This window comes from Sorex fumeus, unplaced genomic scaffold, assembly GCF_029834395.1.
Source record: "Sorex fumeus unplaced genomic scaffold, SorFum_2.1 ptg000063l, whole genome shotgun sequence".
NCBI classification, from domain to species: domain Eukaryota; kingdom Metazoa; phylum Chordata; class Mammalia; order Eulipotyphla; family Soricidae; genus Sorex; species Sorex fumeus.
Window position 1 is genome coordinate 33,027,489 of NW_026606120.1, and position 21,413 is coordinate 33,048,901.

The window sequence follows — 21,413 nt, forward strand, 5'->3', positions numbered from 1 at the left end:
GGACAGGGCATCGGTTGTGGATGAATCCTCATGGGCAAGTGGGCCATCAGAGTAGGGGACTTCCAGACAAAGCTGCTTGCAGGGTCCAGGGAAAGAATGATGGGGATTCCAGATGTTCCCCAAACTCGTCTGGTTTCAGTCAATATTGAAGGAATCTTTAGCATAGATTTTCAAAAAGTCATGACATCCAAGAAGGAAGCAGGGTATAAAGAGAGAAAGGGAAGAACTTACTGCATGAAGATATCATATCTTGGAGGTTTAAATGCAGAACAACCAGCTAATCCGATGCAACACAGTGAGTAGCATTAGGATCTAATATTGAGTAGTTCTGGTGAATGGGTATTTTGGGCTAGTTCAGGCTGAGCAGTTTCCAATTGGTGACTTTAGCACTTACAATAAACTGCTGCAAAATTGAGCATAAGCCAGTAAGTGGATCACAGTGCCCAAGGGGTGGAAAGAGTGCATGGAAAAATATAGGGCTCAGAAGCTGCTGCTGAGAGGGAAGCTTGCAGAGTTGTTAGGAAATGCTCAGATGTTGGATCTGTTCATTGCATCGTGCATTTTCTAGCTGTCTCCCTAGAAAATCAAAGAGTATTTTCAGCAGGACATATTTGTTTTGAACGGGAGCCTTCACAGAGTTAATGCATGTGCCAGGAGTGGGCCTACTTTTTGATATCACACATGACAAATGATGACTCTTGACATGTGACAATCATCCAACAATAACCTCAACAATGATCATATGGTTTCTCCTTTAGAAGAAAAGTGGGGCCTCCCTCTGCCACCCTATGAAAAAAGTTAAGAAAAGTGATCAATTGTGGTTAAATGTTGCAGGGGTTAATTTTCTCATAGTTATGCAGTTGTGATCTTAATGACATTGTATCATTCTTGGCTTCACCCACTCTTTGTTTGGAAGTTTATTCAAGAGATAGAGATGAAAAGATACAATGAATAGAGGTGAACAATCAAGTTCGTTCACAGACTGCTCACTTCAAGTGGCCATTTTAAGAAATTTTACCTGTAGTAGTGCAGGCTGGTGGATGGAGACAGCCACCATTACCATTTCATTCCCTCAATTTGTCTAGATACTGGTCTTATTTGTGACAATTGGAGTTCTGTTGATAAGTTTAACCTCTCCTAGGTGGATTACTGTAAATCTTCCTGAATGAATATCATATGCTATTTCTGCAGCTTTCCAGACTTTGAAATGAATATGAATAAGGATCTGTAGGTGTTGAGAGGTCCTAGGAAAACCATGGTGAAGAGCTTGACTTTCAAGAAGATTAACGTTTGATGTGGGAAAAAACATAAACAAGAGAATATGTACTTAAGCGTATAATTATGAATCATGACTATTCCAGTAGGAATATTCCCTGTGGCCTTCTGAGATGGATGGCACCATCCAGATATGTGCCAGCAGGGAGGGGGACCGATGGCCTGGAGAGAGAGTCAGCTCTAGGAAGAGGCTCTGAGAAGACTCTGAGGGGGAGTGCAAGGATAAACTAGCAAGACTGTGATGGAGCCTGGTAGAGGAAAGTAGGATGAGGTGATTTTGGTGAGGGCTCAGGCATGAGTCTCAGGCATTAAAGACCTGCTGCTTTAATCTCTGGCTGCTCTGGGGAGATGGGATTGTAGAAGGGTAGGCAAGGGAGAAGGGCGGGTTGATTCAGAGGCTACTGCTGTCATCCAGGCTGAGATGCTGCTCAGTCAAAGAAGGATGATGCCAGGAGACTTGAAAAGATGTGGATGAATTCAACAAACTTGTTGGAGCTGGAGCAAAATCTGATGATGGATCAGTTATGAAGAGTTGGGGAAGGGCAGTGCAGAGAATGATTCCCAGGTTTCTGGCTTGCAGAACTGGGTGAAAGGGATTGTCCTTTTCTACCATGGGGACATCTCAGATGGACCTCAAATTCCTTTTGTAGCAACTAAAATCTACCCCACTCCCATCTGTCATAGTCCCAATCAATATCTTACTATAGTTAATCTCAAAACAAAACATACCTCCTGTTTTTAACACTTTCATTTTACCCATTTCATCACCATTTATTCATTGTGTGGTCACCGAGTCCGCAGCTTTACTCTTTCAATGTGTGAATTAATTTCTTTAATTACTACATAAACCTAAACATTCAGGTTAATATCCAGATTTTAAATAAGGGTAAAGCTATCCTGACATATTAGTAGATCTAGATATAGATTTCAAAACAAATACAATTGTTTAAATAATATCTTTTGAGGGAAATAGTATAGACATTGAAACATGATGGTAAAATCCAAATAAAGAGCTTTGGACTTAGAAATATAAATGAATGTGTTCAAACAACTTATTTCGAACTCGCACTAATGAATTAGAAAACTTGTTTTCTTTTCAAATATATTTTCTTACAATAAATTTTAACTATTTTGAGACCATTTAGGTAAGCTTCTAGAATAGAATAGAGGCTATAATTTACTTCTTCAAAACATTTCATTTAGAATAAAGATATCAGAAGTATAATAAGTTTAACAGTGTGTCTTACTTTTCAGATTGATTCATAGTCTAGTTTTTTTGGAAAGTAGAGGGTTTGGGCCACATCCGGTGATGTTCTGTACTTCCTACAGTGCTCAGGGGACCATTCAGTGCCACAAGTCGCACCAGTGTTGTCTGCATGCAGGGTAAGTCCCTGCTGTCTGTCTGGCCCCATCTGATCTGTTTTTAAGCACTGCTTCAGGTCTCCTAGCTAGTCCACCACAATCACCTCTCAGAACACTGGAGGCTCATCTAATCCTTTGATAGTGTTAGAAAAGAGTAGAAAGATAATGTGAACTGCTTTTGTGGCTGTACAATTGCACCTTTGTTGACTGCATACATATCTATATCCATTATATTTTCTAGTTAGATGTATCAAAACATAATGCCCATCTTTTTCTCTTACTAAATTTTTTGGTCAAACATCTGTTTTATTAGCTTTTATACAGTCTCTTTTCAGCACACATCTCCCATCCTGAGTGATCCCTCCAACCATCACTGACTCAGTGATCCCTTCTCTCTCCCAGCTGGCTTCTCCGCCAGCTCATGAGGCAGGCTTCCAACCATGGAGCATTCTTCCTGGCCCTGTCTCTACTGTCCTTAGGTATCAATCTCATATAATGTTATTTTGTATTCCACAAATGAGTGCAATCATTCTATGTCTGTTCCTCTCTTTCTGACTTATTTCACTCAGCATGATACTCCCTATGTCCATTCACTTATAAGCAAATTAAGTGACTTCATCTTTCCTAACAGCTGCATAGTATTCCATTGTGTAGATGTACCAGTTTTTGTAACCAGCCATCTGTTCTCAGTCACTCAGATTGTTTCCAGATTCTGGCTATTGTGAACAGTGCTGCAATGACCATACAAGTGCAGATGTCTTTTCTTCTGTGCTTTTTTTGCACCTCCAGGATATAGTCCCAGAAGTGGTATTGTTGGGTCATATGAAAGCTCAATTTCTAGCTTTTGAAGGAATGTTCATATTGTTTTCCAGAAAGGCAGGACCAGTCAGCATTCCTACCAACAATGAGAGTCCCTTTCTCCCCACATCCTCATCAACAAACACCGGTTGTTTTTGTTCTTTTGGATGTGTGCCAATCTCTCTGGTGTGAGATGATATCTCATTATTGTTTTGATTTGCATCTCCCTGATGATTAGTGATGTAGAACATTTTTTTATACATCTTTTGGTCATTTGTATTTCTTTTTAAGGAAGTTTCTGTTCATTTCTTCTCCCCATTTTTGATGGGGTAGATAAAAGACCAAACATGATGGCTTCTCAGTATCTGTATTGCAAACTGTAATGCCTAAAAGTAGAGAGAAAATAAGAGGGAAACTATCTGCCATAGAGGTGGGGGAAGGGGCAGGATGGGATTGGGGAGGGATACTCAGGACATTTGGTGGTGGAAAATGTACACTGGTGGAGGGATGGGTGTTTGATCATTTTTGATCATTTGATCATTTGAACATTTTCATTGTATGTCTGAAACTCAAACATGAAAGCTTTGTAACTGTATCTCATGATGATTTAATAAGAAAATAAAAATTTAAAAAATAGCAGTCTCCTCCTTTTCTCCCTTTTTTCTTATTTTCTTATAATATTTTGCTCCAATCTTTCACTGTGATTGTTTTTACATATATCAAATGTGAGGCATATATATATATATACATATATATATATGTTACATGGGTCCTAGTTTTCATTCATCCAGCCAATCTGTATCATTAGATTGGTAAATTCATAGCATTTGTATTTAGGGTAGTTATTGATAAATGGGACTCACTTGCTGCATATTTTATTAAAATTAATTTTTTTTTTACCTTTTGGGTCACAGCAGGAAATGCTCAGGAATTACTTCTAGTTCTGCCATCAGCAATTACTCCTGGTGGTGCTCAGGGACCATATGGGAAGCTGGGGATAGAATCTGGTCAGACGTGTGCAAGGTGAGGGCCTTGCCCTCTCTAGTGTATCTCCAGTCCACTGCCCCATTATCTTTTATTGTCTCATTGTTTTGCATTTCTGCCCCCACCCCACCCATTTTGTTTGTTTCTTCATGCAGATATTTTGTTCTGGTGATTCTCTACACTTCCTTATTTCCCCCAAGCCCATTTTTCTGTTCCAGACTACTGTTTTCCAGCTAGTATGGGAATTGTATCATACTTTCTATATTTAAAAGAGGTGTACGTGCACGTGGTGTGTGTGTATGTGTGTGTGTGTGCTGGTATTAACTAATACTGTGTTGACAATACCTGTTCTGTCTTTTTCTTCTGTTTCTTTTATATGTTATTGCTGCCATATCACTGTTATTTCTATTTTAATATTACTAAATCCCAGCAAGTGTTTTATTTTTTAATTTTTATTTTTTTTCTTTTTTAGTCATACCCAATGATGCTTAGGGGTTACTCCTGTCTGTACACTCAGAAACTACTCCTTGTAATGCTTGGGGAACCATACAGGATGTCAGGGATTGAATCTGGGTCAGCCACATGCTAGGCAAAAAGGTACATACCATACCAGCTGTACTATCACTCTAGCCCCCCGAAATGTTTTAGTGTAGTTGAAGTTATAATAGTATTAACATTTATGTTTATGATGCGCAAAGTTAACACCTATCCAGCAGCACCAATATGCCCAAGACCATCCACGCTTCCTTCTGTTGCTTCCGGTACTCCTTTCTCTCTGGCCATGCTCTACCCCAGGATTGGTCACCTCAATTCTGAACTCAAAGTCCAAGGGTATATTATCATTAGACAGTATTCTTTTTCTTACTTTGTATTTCTATACATCACAGATTTGTGAGATCATCTGATATTGTCATCTTTCTGAGTTATTTCACCTAACAACTTAGCGTGAGCCCTTCTAACTCCATTAAAGTTGTAGCAGAATGCTGTAGAGATGGCTCAGAGGACTGAGCACATGCTTTGAATACAGAAGACCTGGATTCAATCCCTGACACCACTGGGTTCAGTACCCAAGCACAGAGTTGGTAGCAGTACTCAAGCACTACAAAGTATTGACCTACAAACCTCCAGTAACCACAGCAACAAAAAGTATAGAAAAAAATGTTGTAACAAAAGCCATCTTTTCTCAAAGCTATGCATTATCTATGCATCTATCGCAGCTTATCTACTCATCTGTATCAGGCATTGTTTTGTCATATTTCGCCTATTGCAAATAACATGGCAATGAACATAGGTGTGCATATGTCTTTTCAGGTTAATGTTTTTGTGTTCCTGGGATAGACGCCAAGGAGTGGAACCAGTGGGTCACATCACAATTATATATTTTTTTCTTTTTTTATTAGTGAAAAACCATGAGGTACAGTTATAGGCTTACAAATTTTGTGCTTGGGTTTCAGTTATACAATGATCAAATCCCCATCCCTCCACCAGTGCCCGTCATCCATCCCCATGGGTCCCAGCATCCCCCCACCCTCATCCCCCCCCCCATCCCATCCTGCCTCTGTGGCAGGGTATTCCCCCCTGTTCTCTCTCTCTTCTTTTGGGTACTGTGTTTTGCAAGAGAGGCTTTGAGTGGCAATCATGTTTGGTCTATCGACTACCTTCAGCATGCTTCTCCCACCCTGGGAGGGCCCTCACAACACCCTTCATTTGGTACTCTCTTCTCTATCTGAGCTTCCTTTTCACCTAGAGTCTGTGGCTGGCCTTCCATTCATGGAGCAAAATTCCTGGTACTAATCTCAGCCATTCCTGTGTGTCACTCTCCCTTTTTGTTACTTTATGTTCCCCAGATGAATGCAATCTTTCTGTGTCTATCCCGCTCTTTCTGACTCATTTCGCTTAACATGATACTTTCCATGTAGTACCCTTGTATGTAAATTTCATAACTTCATCTTTTCTAACAGCCACAATTATATTTTTAACTTTCTGAGAAATCTCCACATCATTTCCCATAGATGCTGCAGTAGAGAGCATTCCTATTGACTTCCTTGTACTTCTGTTGACACAGGTTGTTTCCAGTTCTTTTGACATAGGACATGATTCCTCACACAGAAGATGTAGGATCTCTGTCATTTGAATTTGCATTTCTTGATGAAATGATGCTGAGCACTTCCCATATACCTATTGGTTGTCTATATGTTTTCTTCAAAGAAGTGTCTGTTTATTGCCTCTCCCCATTTTTTCCCCATGGGTTTATTTCAGTGTATTTCTTCAGGTCCTTAGGGAAGGGTATTTTTCCCATTTTACTTCTTCAGGGCAGGGACTTAGATTGGATACTCTCAGAGATGATGTTTAAACTTATTCTTAGTACATACCATAAATTATTAACAAAATCACCAAATGAAATAATGTTCCCAAGTACCTCATCTCCTCCTGCCACTAATCCCATTCAGAAATAAAAAATTTACCTGGCTCTTACCTACATTTCTCAAACATATTCTTTTATTGTTGTTGATCTTCAAGGGCTCATATCCAACTGTGCTCAGGGATTACTCTTGGCTCTTTACACAGGATTCCTTCTGGGGTGCTCAGGGGACCCTATGAAGATCTGGGGTATAAGGCAAGTGTCTTTACCTCTGTACTAACTCTGCAGTTCTACCGCAAACATTGTTCTTCTAGGAATCTCCTCTTCTCAGAATCAGTTTTACATCATTAAGAACAGAGCACAAAAATAAGCATCCATCTAATTCACCTGAGGATTGCAACTCTGCCAGGGAAGTTACATGGACACTTTCAGAAGAGTCATTTTTAGGTACATGGCCTTACTTTCAATTTTTTTAAAAAATTTCTGTGAGGTCTTTGATTTTGGTGATGCTGTCTCTTATATTCAGAGCATACTATCAGGTAACAGAATAAGAATGCTGCTAAAACCATTCAATGTCTAGTTTCATAGGGCAATGGCAGTCAAAATTGATTTTAAACTTTTTAGGAACTTTCTGTTTCCAGTTTTACAATGTAAGAAGATTGGGAATGGCTACTCCATCCTTACAATTCAGACATTGTTCAGATTGAGGAATCAATAATTCTTTATGAATCCCAAGTGACAACACCAGGCAATGTTTTACTCCAAAGTTTGATGATAAGGATTTAAACTGGATGTGGGCACCAGTGCCAGGTAGGAAAAATGAACAGTCCATGCAGAATGCTACATAAATCTGAATGCTGAGAATTCTCCAGGACAACCAGTGCAGGCAAATTGTTCCCCACTCCACTCAACCCTTTTTCAATGAAATTTTCCTCCAGGAGCTAGACCAAGCTTTTCGCAGTGAATATGGGAGAAAAATTCCTGCCTCCTTACAGGAAGACAAGAAGAAAAACAATCATTTTGGAAAATCTCCAGCACCTGCTATTTCTTACAAGTTCTGCCCTCAGGAACAACAAATAAGGTTTACCTAAACTCTCCAGTTATTATCAGAACTCAGTGGAAATGGTCAAGGGGAATAACCAGCTCCACGGCACTGTAGCCATCTTACCCCATCCAAGGAGAGAAAAGCAGAACTGAAGAACATGTTTGCAATTTATAGCCCTAGGGGCTGGAGCGATAGCACAACGGTAGGGCATTTGCCTTGCATGTGGCCGACTCAACCGACCCGGGTTCAATTCCTCTGTCCCTCTCGGAGAGCCCGGCAAGCTACCAAGAGTATCACGCCTGCTCGGCAAAGCCTGGCAAGGTATCCATGTCATATTTGATATGCCAAACACAGTAAGAAGAAGTCTCAAAATGGAGACTTTACTGGGCCCACTTGAGCAAATCAATGAACAACGAGAGGACAGTGACAGTGTATGTCATTAAATACTGTCATTTGGGACCCTTTCTCCTTTCATAAGCATGACAATTGGGTGTACACACATTTGTATGATGTGTGCCTCCACTAAATCTTGTTACACACTTGGCATATTACCTAGATAAACTTAAGAAGAAAAATAAATAAATTAATTAATTAATAAAATACAGTCCCCTGGGCTGGAGGGATAGTGCAGGGGATAGCACTGGTCTTCCGGGCACATCAACCCAGCTTTATTCCTAGAGCACCTCCAGGAATGATCTCTGGGTGCTGATCAGGAGTAAGCCCTAATACAGTTGCATGTGGACCAAAGTTCCCTATTCCCTAAATACACACCCCTTAAGGGTTGAGTGAGGTGGGGAACAATTTGCCTGCACTAGTTGTCCTGGAGAATTCTCAGCATTCAGATTTATGCAACATTTTGCATGGATGGTTCATTTATCCTACCTGGTACTGGTGCCCACATCCAGTTTAAGTCCATATCATCAATCTTTGGAGTAAAATGTTGCCTGGTGTTGTCACTTGGGATTCATAAAGAATTATTGATTTCTTAATCTGGTCAATGTTTAATATAGTATGGCAAGACACTTCTGCTCCACCAGTGGTTCACTACCACTCCAAATGTATAGCAGTTTCTTCTATCTGAATTATCATGTCTAGATATATGAAAAAAGCCAAATAAAATAAAAGTCAAATAAAAGTCAATAAAATAAAAGTCATGAGAACGCAGTTTGAGGAGGCAGGCATGGGAATAGAAGTAAGCACAGCAGAGATTGTTTTGAAGTAATGAGTTTGGAAATTAAAAACAATGATCTTAGGGGCACTGATGGATACTACAAGGCAGCATGTTGAAACAGATGGTAAATAAAAGCAGAGAGACATAAGTATTCAGGAAGAACTCAAAAGAAATGCGTAGGAATGAAAAACACTGTAATGGAGATTCTAAAACATACATATACTTGGATTCAGAATGGTGATTAGTGTCACAGAGGCTCCCTTGCTGGGGCTGTGCATGCAGGGATTCAGTAAGAACCAGCTTCACTTATATGGTAAGAAAATAGTGCTATGGTTGACGGTGCTTGTTTTTAATTGGAGTCCAACCAGACAAAATCTTCATTGTGGAAAATGATAATATTTCCATGATCTCCTCAATGATGAGGCTAACATCTAGTCTGATCATCATATTAACTCTTCTGCTACTATACCATGAAGTTTGTTTACTGAACCAGGTAGATGACAACAAATGTTTGATTTGTCACTTTGACTTCTGTACCAAAACCCAGATCCTATTCATAATGGTTCATCCTAATGATTCTGGGGCTGGGCTTACAGTTACTCTGAAAATCCCGAGACTGACTTAAAAAGATAAAGAACAGGAGACTGCTTAAATGATAGTACTGTGGATAGTTTGCCTTGCATGTGGCTGGCCCAGGTTCAATCCCTGGCATCCCATGGACTCTACTGAGCAACACCAGGAGTAACCCCTAAGTGTTGCCGGATATGACACCCCCCAAAGAAAGAAACAAAGAAATGTGAGTAAAAATCAACCTCATGAAGTTCTAAGCTACTGAGATAGAAAAAGAAAATCCTTGGGATATCAAGATAGCAGGTAAATTGCATACAACAATACAGCAAGTTGCGCACATACTAACCTGGGTTAAATTCCCAGCACTCCATATGGTCTTTCGAGCACTTCCAGGAGTTAACCCTGAGTTCTACCACATATGGCACATATTCAAAAAATAAAAAAAGAAAAGAAAAACCTTGGATAGTCCAGGTTCCTTTGTGTCTATAACTCCCTCATCATTTACCTGCCAGCAGGAATTTTTCAATTTTGCAAAACTCAGAATCGCTGGAAGATTTCACAGTTGGAATACCATTGAAGAAGAGAGAAAAATGGAGCACTTGAAAATAATAAGACAACTTGTGACTTCTTCCTCCCTGGGGGAAATGGGAACTTGTGGAGAATGGAGATAGTTCAAAGTTGATATATAGTGTTCTTGTCTTCTGAAAATAAACTATTGATAAAAACTCCTTTATATTAAAAAGAGAAAAAAAGAAGAGAGAGGAGGGGAGGAAAGAGGAAAACCCTTAGCAAAATGCTAACTCACTAAGGCTACATAAGAAAGCTTTGCTCTGTTTTCTTACTAATATAAAGTAGTGGTAAATTGGCATGAAGAATTTGGGAAGGCGGAAAAATTACTTATTATCATTGAGTAAATTAAAGCTGAAGCAGAAAATGTTCAAGGACTTATATTAAAGTAGGCTTATATTAGTGTCAAATTGCCACCTTTATGCTGTGTTAGCTTTTTGAAGTCTTTATTTTCAAGAAATATTTTTATATCGGGACAAATATTAAGAAAGTTAGTTCTTTGAAATGTATTCTAGAGACTCTGAATTTCCACACCACTCTCAGAAAAAAAGAATTTACTTAATCTGCCACAAATGATTCTTCACCAGCCATTCAAGTTCTTGTGACCTCCTCTTTGGTCTGATTAATCAGAATTCTGCACAATGGAGTTCCAGTTGTACAAGGAGGTGGGGTCTACAGCCTACCCACCTTTACAAAATGCAGACAATTTTGGCACGGCCATGTTGCACCATTCTTGTGATTCAGTAATTAGCAGCAAATATTTTGTGAAAAACACCCACACTCTTCTTGTCCCAGTAGTGTACAGCTTTCTCCTGATGCCATCTCTTGTCCGCATTTCCCAGGAACTGAGGCACTCCCAGTTGATTCAGGAAGGCCAGATGTTATTGAGCTCATGTGACAAAGGAGTCATCCTCTGAAGAGGAAAAAGGTGGGGGCTGGGATACCTGGGATTCATTTTCTGATCCAACATTTTTTTAAGTTAAAGTCAGATGGGTAATGTGTCAAATGTGTAACAAGATCTAAGGGAGACACATGTTACGCAAACCTGTGAATGCCCAATCATCATGTTTAGGAACTGGAAAAGGAACCTGATCCAACATTGCTCTTGAAAACACCAACATCTTCTCTAGAGTGTTCTGCCTTCAACTCAGTGGACCTTGCCTTAGTGTCTCTTTTTTTTCTGTCTTCTTGCTTTCGTTTTTCTTTTAACCTTTTGGCAACACATCTCGTTAGTGACACATATTTCTTATGATATTAGCTTGCTAATGGCCTTTTGAAGTTTCTACTTTGCTTCAAATCTCTCTCTTCTCTATACATCCCTTCAGCTTTAGTTCCTATAGCTCAGCTCTATCCTTCCACAATTAAAGTATCCAAGAGTAAGAAACCCAGAGCCAAGTCCTGGCAAGTCCATACAGCAACTTACCTGCACCTAAACTCTTGGAAGGCACGAGGGTGAACCTTGTTGGAGGTTTGGTTCAATCTTCTAAGAAAGAAGAACTTGTGGGCAAGATAGACAATTGGGTTTCTCTATTATTTATTGATAGATTTTAATAGTGCCCCCTAGGGCCATATCCAGTGGACCTGGCAGTTGGGTGCATGAGGTGTGCAGTGCAGGGCATCAAACCTTGAATTATCTCACTGACCCCAACTCTGTTACTTTTTTTAGTTGAATCTATTATAATTCCTAAAGCATTCTAGTGATGGTAAGAAAAACGTCAAGAGTGAACAATAATTTTCCAACCTAGCTGAAAAGGAAGCAAATGATACTTGAACGTTATTGGCTGCCATATTCTCTATTTCTAGGGAGACCCGTTTCTGGTTCACTTTAGCAGCAGGAATTTTCCCTCTCAGACCTTAATTTACCCAGCTACATGTATTGTTCTGTACTCTTTCTCCCCACTGAGGATTTTCACAGAGGCAACTGTTTCTAATCCAGGCTCCACATCCTCCATTAAAAGGAACCTGAAATGTATCCCTTTGGGAGGTCACCTTGATATTTGGCAACCAGGTGGGCTCTTCTGAGGACTCTACATTCAGAAAACTTGTCCTGCAAAGATTTTTGTGGGAATTCCAAGCTTTGGTCCTCCCCACTTGTACAGTAAAGTTCAGGACATTTTAAAGCTGCTTTCCTTATCTATGGATGTTGCTGTGATATTTTTCATCTTTGATCTGTCCTCTTGACATTGCAGGGACTCCCTGACCTGATAAAGTTTTATCATGGAAGGTGCAGTGAGCCAAGCCTTTGCTTTCAACGTGTCTTGGAGAACCTGTCAGGAATATGTATGACTGAGGAGGAAATTTATAAGGCATGATTCATCTTTGATGTCTGCTTACCTCAACAGCCATGTCCAATTCTGCCGGAATTTTCTCTGTTGCTAGGCACCTGCTTACTTCTCAGGAGGAGCGTTTGTTTCTAAGTTCTGTCTGGGACACCCTTCTGTTCTACTTTCACAGTTTCAGATGGCCCTTCCTCCTGGCAGCCTAACTGAGTTCTCTCTAGCACAGACCTCACTTCTCTGGCACTTCCTCCCATGGACCGTCAGGGCGCCTGGTGCGTTTCCTCTTCTGTAATTGCTGCTGATCTTTTGAGACAGGCTCCTGGGGACTGCCGGGTCGCTCTCAGTAGTGTCTTCAATGTTTGTCACAGAGAAACTGCTCAATGATGGTTTGGGGAATGTTGAATATGTACACTTGAAATTTGACTCAGGCTATGGAATACTCTAGTTAATTCTAAATTTGTAGTAATATGATATAATTCTGGTGGTAATCCTAAAAGATGTTTCATTAAACCAATATGCAATATTCCCAGAACAATAATTATATATTAGTGCTATATTAAGTGTGTCAGAGTTTTTTTTTAAAGGCAAATCTCTGTTGCCTTTTGCAACCCGGGAAAGCAGTTAGTATTTTTAATTCCAGTCTATAGATTAAGAAAACCAAGGCTTGGGACTGGAGTATTCAATAATGTAGGAGTTAATGTACTTGCCTTGCATGCAACAAAGGCAGATTCAATCTCTGGTACTACCTATAGACCCCTCAAACACTGACAGGAATGAGCCCTGAGCGCAGAGACTGAAGTAGCCCCTGAGCACTGCCAGGTGAGGTCCAAAAAATAAATAAATAAAAAGGAAAAGAAAATGAACCAAAGCTTGGACAGGTGAAGTGATGTTCTAGAACACATAGCAAGTGTTAAAACCTTCACGATCTGGTGGTCTCAAGCATCTTTGCCAATGACACCTGGGGACATCAAGTTCTAGGAACTCCTCAGCTCTTGAGGAAGTTAGGCAGACTTAGAACCCAACTCCAGTTGTCTAATGCTTCTTGTTCTCTACTAGCAATATTGAAAGTCTGTTTGGAAGAAAATCAAACAAAACACCAGGGCTTCCTGCCTATTGAAGAAAAACGTTTTCCTGCCTATTGGGGGGAGAATCTTATTTATGAATGTAAATATTACTTGCATGTCATTTGCATTATTTTATTTCTTTTTAAAGAAAAAAATACAAGTAATAGCAAAGTATGTTTTTCTTTATCATAGATTCAAGTGAATACAAAGAATAAAATGTTAAAGTCCTCGTGACCACTTATTCCTTCTCACAATTTTATTTTCTTCCTTAGAGAGAATAGTTAGCAATTAGAACAGATCTTTTTTTGAAGTGCTCACATACATACATGTAGCCATGAAATGAAGTTCCTTTTCCACATAAATGACTTCATATTCTAAGTATGGCCTTATGAATTGATTTTTAAAAATATATTTTCTAATTTCTTGAGGTAACAAGAATATAAATGCTTATGTTTTAGGGGCACAAAATCACCACACCACACCCACCACAAACGTACAAATATCTTTCCAACACCATTCATAGAATTCACTCTCTCTCTCTCTCTGCTCCCCTGCTCAGCGTGGGCAACCTCGGTTTTGTGGTTAGAATCTATGGGTTTGTTTCCACTGGACATTATCATTTCCCCCTGGCTTAAAAAATATTCACATATGGATGGAATCATTTGTTATTTGGCTTTATTTTTATGACTTATTTCACTTAGCATAGAAATCCCCTATTCCATCTCTGTTGTAGCAAAATTCAAGATGTCAACCTTTTAAAATTGTTTTAATTGCTGAGTAGTGTTCCATTGTGCAACACAATTTCTTCATTTACTCATCTGTCCACAAGCATTTATACTATTTCTAAATCTTATCTACTGTAAATAAAGCTGCAGTAAAAATAGGTGTGCAGATATCTTTGTAAATTTGTGTCTCATATTGTTGGCATAGATACATAAGAGTGAAATTTCTGGGTCACATAGTACTTTACATTTTATTACTTAAGAAGTATTAGTACTGTGTTCCATAGAAACCTAAAACAGTTTACATTCCTAATAAGGATAAATTTTTTTCCACATCCTCACAACATTTGTTTTTTCTGGTCTTTCAATATAGCCACTGGATTTAGGGGGTATTTTATTGCTATTTTAATATAACAATTGACTATGTATTTTAATGTAACCACTTTAACATGCCAAGATTTAATATCTTTTGGTGATCCTTGATAAGTATTTTCAACCAGAGTTTCTTTTGCATTCAAAACTTTACAAATTTTATGTAGTCCTATTTTTAAGATTTTTTTTTTAATCTTTGATGATGGAGTTAACAATCACTGAAGGGACATCTGAGGTTCATATCCTGAAAAATTCTGTCTGTATTTTTCTCAGTGTAATTTATGTAGTCTGGTCTAATATTGATGTCCTTAAACCCACTTTGAAGTAACTTGTGTATGTGTGAGATATAGGTCCAGTTTCAGTTTTTTTTTTGGCATGTTGCTGTCCAATATTTTGTTACCTTTTGTTAACAAGACCTTCTTTACTCCTCTTTATGCACCCACTTTGTTGTAGATTAATTGTTCATAATCTGCCTATTAATCTCTTTTTTATTCTATTCCATTGGTCTGAGAGTTTATTTTTAGTACAATACTGTTTTGAGAGCTCGTTTAAAAAATGTATTGTGGAGGTGGTGACAAGTACACACAGAGAGATGAATAGAGCTAAATTACACAAAACTGTAAATCCATGAGAAGTTGATAAAAAGCTTTTTCAAAAACTATATACCTTTGCGGAAATCCAATTCATAATTATCTGGCTCTTTGCAGAAATCCAAAATCATTATATGAGTCTATTAACCAGCTATAAAAAACAGAGTATTTCACAATGCCTTTTCAGCGATTCTGATTGTTGGGGGGGGGAGAGAATTCTAAACAATAATGGTGCATCTTTTGTGGAAATAATGAATGTAATCAATGTGGAGAAGAGTTAAGTGGAAATCATCTGTCTCACAGGCATTGGGAGGGGTAGGAGGGGCTCTTGGTGGTGAAAATGAGTACTGGTGAAGGGAGAGGTGTTTGATCATTGTATGACCGAGACTTAAGCCTGAAAGCTTAGTAACTTTTCCCACAGTGATTCAATAAATAAATATAAGAAGAAAAATAAATAAATAAATAAATAAAATTATGAAAAAAGGTAAGGTGGACTTTGTGCCCAATTCAATCAGCTAATCAGTGGCTGAATAAATAGTACTCCTACCTTAAAAAAACTATATACCTTTTTATGGATATATACATTTAAAAATTAATATTATAAATGTTTCTGTGCTAATACATTTTAAAATGTGAATAAAATGTATGATCATATAAATGTAAGATTTTGTAAGTTTGAAATGAATTAAGAAAATTTTAGGTGGGGAAGGCATTGCCATAGTACAGTAGTTGGGCTGTTTCTCTTGCAGCCAGCCAGTCCAGATTGGGTTCCCAGCATCCTATAGGGTCCTCTGAGTCTGTCAGGGGGAATAAGTATCTTACAGATTGTTTTGATAACCATAGCTTTATAGTATAGTTTAACTTTAGGAAATATATAACCTCCCATCCTGTTTTTATCTTAGAATGACTTTGACTATTTTACGGGTTTTGTGATTCCATACAAAGTTTAGTAAAATTTGTTCTAAGTCCTTGAAGAAAAATTTTGTTGAACTTTTAATGGAGATTGCACTGAATCCAATAATGTTTTAGGTAGGATGATTATTATGATGATGTTAATTCTTCCATAATCACGGAATGTTTTCTATTTACTTTTATTTTTGAAGGGGAATAGAGTAGGGCACATTTGGCAGGGCTCAAGGGTTACTCCTGGCTTTGCACTCAGGAATCAACCCGGATGGTTCAGGGGACCATATAGATTGCTAGAGATTAATCCCGGGTTCTCTGTATGCAAAGTAAGCGCTCTACCCACGGTGCTATCACTCTGATTCCATGTTTTCCATTTTCTGCCCTCCTTTTCTGTTTTTTGAAATAGTGACTTAAAAATTTTCATGTGTATCTTTCGACTCATTTGATTAATATATTTTTGTTGTTTTGGGACACTATTTTAAATGGGATTTAAAAATTATCTTCTGGTTTGGTTACACATAAAAAATGCAACAGGTTTTTGTGTATTGATTTTGTAACCTGCTACTCTGCGATATTGGTTCATCTTTTCCTAAAGTTATTTTAATTGAGCTTTTAGGGCATTTTAGGTACATTACATGTTAAATTGCCACATGTGAGTGACAATTTAACTTCTTTTTAAAATTGCATTAGGATATCTTAATTTATTTTTGTGCCTGATTGCAGTGGAGAGGATTCCCAAAGTTATTTTGAATAATAGTGGAGAAAGTGAACATCTTTGCCTTGTGCCTAATATCAGAGAGAAGAAATTCAGTATTCCTCCATTGTGATATTGGTGTGGGTTTATTATAAATTGAATTATAATTTTAAGGTATTTTCTTTCTACCTTATATTATTGAAGGTTTTTTTTTTTCATTGTGAATGGGTATTGAGTCTTATCAAAAGCTTCCTTGGCATCATAATATGATTATGTGATTTTTATCTTTTTCTTTTGTTGATATAGTATACTACATAAATTGACTTGGCTGTATTGAACCATACTTTCATTCCTGGAATGAATACTACTTGACCACAGTGTGTGATCCTCCTTATATATAATTGGATTTGCTTTGCTATTTTGTTTTATTTTTATTTGGAGGGGGCTATACTCTGGGGTGCTCAGGGCTTACCCCTGGCTTTGAGATCAGGGATCACTCCTGGTGGGGCTACAGGGACCATATGGGGTTTTGAGAAATGAACCTGGGTCAGCCACATGCAAGACAGGTGCCCTACGCTCTGTACTATCTCTCCATCCTCTTGATTATCAACCAAAAATTTTGTTGAGAACATTGGCATTGATGTTTATCAGGGAAATTGGTCTGAAATTTTATTTTTCAACAATATCTTCGCTTTTGATATTGGGTGGCATTCACCTCATAAGGGATATTGGGAAGGATTCCTGTTTTTGGCATCCATAAGTCATATATAGATACCTGTATTTTGGATCACATCCAACAGTGGTCAAGTGGCTTTGTGTTCAGGTATCAATCCTGCTGGTGCTTAAGGAACCATATAAACTACTGGGGATGCAACTGGGGTCAGCCATATGCCAAAGGTGTGCCTTATCCCCTATATTTTTCTCTTCAACTCTGATATTTTGGAATTTGAGGAGTGTAGGAAGTTAAGTATCCTTTGAAAGCTGTTGAAACTCACTCATGAGCCCATCTTGAACTGGGCTTTTTGTTCTTGGGCAATTTTTTAGTACTCTTTGAATCCTTAGTTATGATTAGCCTGTTTAGGTTTTCTACTTCAACCTGATTAAACATTGGGAGATTGTATGCTTCTAAGTAGTCATCCATTTCTTCTAGACCCACCAGTTTATAGGCGTAAAATTGTCCATAGTAACTTTTTATCTCTGAGGTGTTTGTTGTAATTTTTCCCGTTCATCTCTTTATCTCTGGTAGGATTTATTTGAACTTTCTTTTTCTTTCCTTTCCTTTTTTTGCCTCAAAGTTTAGCTAAGGGTTTATCAATCTTTTTATTCTTTTGGACAAATGGTTCTTGGTTTTGTTGAAACTTTATATTGTATTTTTCATTGTATTACGTGAATTCCTACTTTTTATGATCTCCTTCCCTCTTCTTCCTTTGGGATCCATTTTTCTGCCCTTATGGTTTTTAATCTCAGTTTCTCAGTCTGTGATATCAGGCTCTTTCATTTGAACTTTCTGTTATTTCCTAAGGTAAGACTATATGACTCACACCTATTAGTAAGATGTATTCTGGGAGATGCTGGAGCTAAGCTAGGCATAAGCAAATGTCACTCAACCTCTTCACTAGTTGCTCTGTCCTTAGCTTGGTGGTTGGAGTTCATCTTGGGAATTCATCCTCAGAATGTTTCTATTTCTACCAGATATCGATGATTTGACCTCCCTGCAAGATTGCAAAGAGTCCTTGTTATGTGACTGCTGCTGCTCAGGTCCCCGCACGCAGGCCTGATTCTGGGCTCCTGTCTCCTGGTGCTGGACTTACACCTGTGTGGTGGGGTTCTGGGTTTTGGCATAAACCCCCGTTTCCCAGGGCGAGGTGTGTTTAGGGTCTTTGAGATCTCTCCCCAGTTGCTGGTTACTGTTCTGTTGTTCACTGTTTCCCAAGAGAGAGATGTACACTTAGCTTTCAAGTTTGGTATACCAGTTTTTGCTCAGTGTGGAATTTTTCTTCTGGGGAGACATGTTGACCCCTCTGCACCCTATTTGCTATGGCTTCAGATAGGAGTCCATATATAATCAAATTTCTGGGACAGATTTTCCATGATCAGAGTCTAGAAAGCTTACAGATTCTTCCTATTTGGCCACTTTGGCCCCACCCTTTATTTGATTTCTTTTTCTTATGGGAATATTAACTGTTGGAGACCAATCTCATTCTATTTAAGAGTTTATAGTAATTGACATCTTTTAACCCTACCTTCCCTAAGGGAAATGTGCAGAGGAAAAAGGAAAATTTCAGATTACAGATTACTTCTGCCTTTAAAAAATTTTTGAAAAGACTCTTGCTTTAAAACACAATCAATGAGAGTGCTCGTTTAGTGTTGAGGTTTGTTGCTCCTTTTCACAAACTCATACAATCAATGCCAATCACACTTTCTGCAATGTGGCATGCAGTCTACTTTGTCTCAGTAAATTGATGACTTCCAGTGTTCTCCCCCCTCAACTCCCTCTAGGTTGTCTATTGTCCTCTTAGAAGTAGCACAGGATGTTGTTACACTTGGCTACCCAGTTGCACAATGGTATCCAAAATTAGTGTCAGTACTACTGAAACTCTTGTTCACTCTTTAAAAATGAATATCAGCACAATGGGATGCCACCTGAGCAACTGGAACTTGTAAGTGTTATATATATGTGAGGGGGCATTTGTTATTAAATATAAAGTGCATGTTGTGTGTGTATGAATGTTATGTGTGGTGTGTGTAGATGTATTGTTTGGTACACATGTGTCTGGTGTTAATTTGTGTTTATGTTATGTACGGCTATGTACACTGAATATATACATGTGTATGCATGGAAAGTTTGTGGCATCTATATGTCTGCACATGCAGTGTATATAAATTTTGGTGTGTGTGATGTATGTATGGTGTATGTGTAAGATATATGTTATTTATGTGGTATATGTATTTACATGAGAGCATTGTGTAGCATGTGCATGCTAAGTGTCTGGCATAAATACTGTGTCTTTGCAGTATCTGCATATTTTTTAAAAATTTTTATTAGTGAAAGACCATGAGGTACAGTTGTAGACTTACAAATTTTTGTGCTTGGGTTTCAGTTATACAATGATCAAGTACCCATCCCTCCACCAGTGCCCATTTCCCACCACCATGGGTCCAGTATCCCTCCCCCCCTCGTCCCCCCCCCCCCATCCCACCCTGCCTCTGTGACAGGGCATTCCCTTTTGTTCTCTTTCTCCTTTTGGGTGTTGTGGTTTGTGGCCTTCATGTGTGGTGTGGATTGTATGTAATGTAAATATGGAATTTAAATGTGTGTGGTACTTTCATATGTGTGATATTGTGACATGTATGGTGTATGGTATGTAAAGTGTGCATAGTTCATATGGAGTTGTGTGTGTGGTGGGGTAACATGATGTTGTGTGTGTGTCAATCTGTGTATACTTGAGTCACCATCCCTGCCCTTGTCTACTCATGAAATAGTGGGAGTTCCAAAGGAAGAATGTTTGAATATGGGTTAAAACATTAATAAAAGAACAGTGGTCCCTGAATCATCTCATTTCATTTAACCTAGAATGTACTAAGAAATTAATGAAAAGGGTGTTTCCCTTTCTGGGTTGGGTTAAGTGTTCTATGAGTTAATGAAAACAACCCAATTAAGTTGAAAATATAGAATTTCTTCATGACGAGTGCTGGGAAAGTTTTTTACTAGCAGTTTAGTTTGCAGATGAGTTTTGATGATAAATTTATTGCCCGGACATTTTGCTTTTTTAATCCTTTCAAAGGTTTGTTGAATGCAATGTTTTCTGATCGGATGGATCTACACTACAAATGGAACTAGCCCAATGTTGTTTTTTCCTTAATTTTTCATAAATTTCATAACTTTCTTTTCCACTGATATCTTTTTTCCCCTTCCCCCTAGTGTGTAGAAAAGTCAGATACTGCTTTATCACTACTTAGTATCTCATCGCTTACCAATAGTTCACCATCTCGGTTTTCAGAGCGATAACTCTAAGGTTGGGCCCATATGGCACCAGACTGATCAACCTTTTCAGTAAAAAACAAGTGAGAAGGCTGGGGAGATTGTTCACAGGGCTAGTGAACATGCTGTGTATTCCAGAGGCCCAGGGTTGATCCCCGAGCACTGTCAGGAGCTAGTCTTAGCAATGGGATGAGGGTAGCCATAAACACCACTAGATGATGCTAAAAACAAAACAAAGCAAGAAAAAAAAAGCAAGAAAAAACCCCCATAAAAATAACAAGAAAAAATATCAACTGAAAAATGCACTTTGGGATTATGATCACAATTCCTAACTCCTTCCCTTCCTTTTACTGCTTTCTTTCCCCAAAGTGTTCTAAGTATTTACTTTTTCTGTATATTGCTACCTTACCTTTCCTTAAAGGTTATTCTTTTCATATTACAGAAAAAATTCATCTCATTGAAAAAAATTGTAAAGAGGTGTAATATAGAAGGTGAAAATCCCAATCACTTTCAAATAAGTTTATTTTGTTTTTTTTTAATTAACTTTTAAATCAACTTTCCTTTCTCTTGTGCAATAAAATTAGAAAGTAACCTACAAACACACATACACAGGTAGGGTCATACACTGATTTTAACTACTATAGTCTTTGGTACATGTTTAAAGGGTGCG

At 38.4% G+C, this 21,413-nt stretch overlaps 2 non-coding genes and 1 pseudogene across 2 annotated transcripts; 1 reads left to right on the plus strand and 2 right to left on the minus strand.

The window, feature by feature from the left end:
• LOC130034986 (60S ribosomal protein L32-like) overlaps positions 1–21,413 on the minus strand; it is a 120,877-nt pseudogene that overhangs the window by 38,216 nt on the left and 61,248 nt on the right.
• LOC130036380 (small nucleolar RNA U13) lies at positions 8,285–8,388 on the plus strand. Its single transcript, XR_008794411.1, has one exon. It is a non-coding gene; the product is annotated as a small nucleolar RNA U13 (small nucleolar RNA).
• Positions 11,118–11,221, minus strand: LOC130036376 (small nucleolar RNA U13). The gene has a single exon (XR_008794407.1). It is a non-coding gene; the product is annotated as a small nucleolar RNA U13 (small nucleolar RNA).